The following is a 3,082-nucleotide window of genomic DNA, read 5'->3' as shown; positions in this document are numbered from 1 at the left end:
GTAAGTGACTATTGTTACATGCGGTGAAGATGAATGGTGGAAGAATCATTAAAAGAAAGAAATCAATAACTCCTATAGAAGTAACTCATGAGTATTACTATTGTTTCTTTGTATTCTTTTCCTAAACTACAGTTTTCTGATCAAAGGTCATCTTCCTGATTTTCTGTGTCTATTTTTCCCCCTGGTATCACACATTTTTTTGCGATAACTGCTACAGTTCTCCAAATGCAATGCATTCTGGGGAAAGGTACATTCTTCTTGTGCTTGCATTTAAAATAACACGGTTCATTTTTTCTTGAGGCACACTTTATTTAGCTGTTTTTTTCTGCATCTCTCAAGACCGGGTGTACCTATGTGTAAGCTATTGTTAAATTCCATTTGATTGTGCAACATCTGTGCACTTAAATATATATAATAATGGCTGCAGGAGGTGTAGGAAGCATGAGACCATGCATACTCACTTGGGAACAAATAGATCAAAGCTCACTCAGACTTATCTCTGGATTCTACAGCTGTATTATGGGGTGCTCTGCCCAAATTAATTGCCTCATTAACACTTCAGCAGGATGTGTTAGGAAGTAATTCGGGCATAGAGGCATGAACGGTTGTACAGAGAGGGTGTACAACCTCTGGATCCAAGGTAGTTTTCACCCAACCAGTCTGGAACATAGCCCATAACTCCCTTATTTAGTGTAAATATTTCCTGAGTATCCTGCCAGGCTTCACAATCTGATTCCATCTGGCATCTATTTGGGAGGTTGCTATTTCTAACAATATACATAATTTCATTTCTCCTTTTGGATAGTTTTCCGTCCCCATAGCTCAGACATCAGTTGCCAGCACAGAGAACTTCATCCTCTGTCATCTATACTCATGCCCACTGGCATCATGTGCTTTTGAAGCCTTCCTGACCCTTTGACGTTCTTCATCAAGATTCCTCTTAAACACTCAGGTTACAAACACTCCTCTCCCTAGGACTGTATGGCCTGTGATATTGCTTAAACTTTCTGTGCACAACACATCCTATGTTTCTGCTCTTTTGTATTCTTTCCACTGGATTGTAGTGCCAGCAGACTGCTTGCACACTACCCCTTCTTTTCGATTTCACAACGTTCATCACAGAACACTGATCAGCGGACAGGGTCAGGCATGAGCTTATCTAACTCACCCTGTAACCCATGGTGTTCTATGGTGGCCCTTTTCTAGTTCTGTTTCTACTCTGAGCAGATTTGCTACAGGGAAATATTGTAATAAGAATAAATTGTTGTGCCAGAAAATTAGTTTTCAATCTCATAGTACCTGAAAATCTGTGTATGAACTCCTGTATTTAACAGCAGGATGATGATGTAGTAACCAACATCATGTGTAATATTAGATAACTGCTAAAGTCAAGGAGCACTGGAGAGCAGCAAAGAGGAAAAAGCATTGTTTGAAAATACAGCCTATCTGTGTGGAAACCCTAGAACAGTCTGCCTGGATGAAATCAGACCTTGACTCTACCTCTGCCTCTTTTGTCTTGTCGGTTACAGGCCTCTCAGTACCTCCTGCCTATACTCTGCATGGCAAAAGAAAAACCGTTCAGAAATTTACCTTGTTGAAAGAGCTTTATTTCTATTGTGCCAGTCAAGCACAACAATGTCCTTTTCACCTGGGAACATGCTGCTGCCAGCAGAAGGCCCCCAAATGCAATAGTTTCCACTGACTTGCACGCTCAGGCCTGGATAGCTGCCATCCTGCTTTAGCCACCTGAAAGTTGTATGCCTTTTCTAGGGTCCCTGTACAGTCAGCGGACAAACAGTGGGACCTCTAGAGAACAACTTATTGCAGTCTAATGTAGATGTCTGAGACAGATGAGCTGAATTGCCCTCTAGAGGATATCTATTTCTCTTCCTTGACTTAAGAGGTATTCTGGATCACTACCCTGCACTAGAATTCCTGTTGGTTGAGATGAATCTAACAGGTTTGATTCAGCATTATTGCAAATAGGTAAGCATGACCCTATCTGTGCATGATTCAAGTCAATGGGACCTTTCACAGGCATATAAAGGTATGCATGAATGTAATGCATTCAATCAAGATACAAGGAAAGGGTATTGCAGTTCACTCTAGAGCCCCTCAGCTTTTACAGCAGACTGATGTGTGCACGATGCTTGTGTGGAAATAGAAGGGACACTGCAGATATAACTACAGAGTTAAGAGAAGCCTGGGAGGGGAGTGGTTAGTTTGTGACTTTTCTCTTTTATTTAAGGTGAGGAGGAGAATTCCCACAATGACATTTGACAAATTACCTTAATAGGGTAGTGTTTTGTATGATGAAAGAACTGATCCCCAAACACTTCCCTATGTGGTTCGCAGGCAGCGTATAAGCGTGCACTTCATGTTATGCTGTACCTCTGCAGACAATCTTCAGGGAATGTTTCACTACTTTGGTTATTATCAGTGACAGCAAAACCAGAAACACCAGTGCAGACAGGCAGAGTTGTTTTGGTTAGAACAGACTCGGTTTGACAGAGGGAAGATTTCACCTCCAGGACCATCATCAGCTCCTTATGCCTAGAGCTGATACTAAACTGAAAGGCCTCATGCAGGATGTAAGATAGAGGCCCTCTTCTCCATCCTTTAGGTTGCAAAACTTGCATTGCTATTAAACTTAATCTGGTGTGATCTGAGTAAATTGTTCAGGTTGTGTGACCCTAAAAACAATTCTGGTTACTCAGTAAAAAACAGTTACTGTTTTGAGCATTGCTAATATGTAAGAAATTAGACAATTAGACTATCAGGTACATTTCTCTCATACCTCAGCCTGCTGATCATAAATTGAAGAGCTGCCACTTCTGGATTAGCATGTTTGTGAGGATTTAAATGTACCAATTCCAAGGCATCATCTCACTTTGAGAAAACCACGCAAACAGTGCCAGACAAACAACACTAAATGAAAAACCCACCTACTGGGCAAGTGCTGAAAAGCAGTAATAAGCTGCAAACAGCAGTCTGAACGGATGATTTTGGTGAGAGCAACCTGGTCCTCAACTTCCCATTTTGAATCAGAGGGGGGAAAAAAAAACCTCAATGGAAGATCAAA

General features: G+C 41.3%; 1 protein-coding gene across 1 annotated transcript in view; it reads left to right on the top strand.

Moving 5' to 3' along the window:
* LOC142086187 (netrin-4-like) overlaps positions 1-3,082 on the top strand; it is a 54,388-nt gene that overhangs the window by 37,788 nt on the left and 13,518 nt on the right. The window lies entirely within an intron of this gene.

Source organism: Calonectris borealis, chromosome 10 (genome assembly GCF_964195595.1).
Source record: "Calonectris borealis chromosome 10, bCalBor7.hap1.2, whole genome shotgun sequence".
NCBI classification, from domain to species: Eukaryota; Metazoa; Chordata; class Aves; order Procellariiformes; family Procellariidae; genus Calonectris; species Calonectris borealis.
The sequence above is the reverse complement of the archived record's forward strand: the minus strand, read 5'-3'. Positions and strand labels throughout refer to the sequence as shown.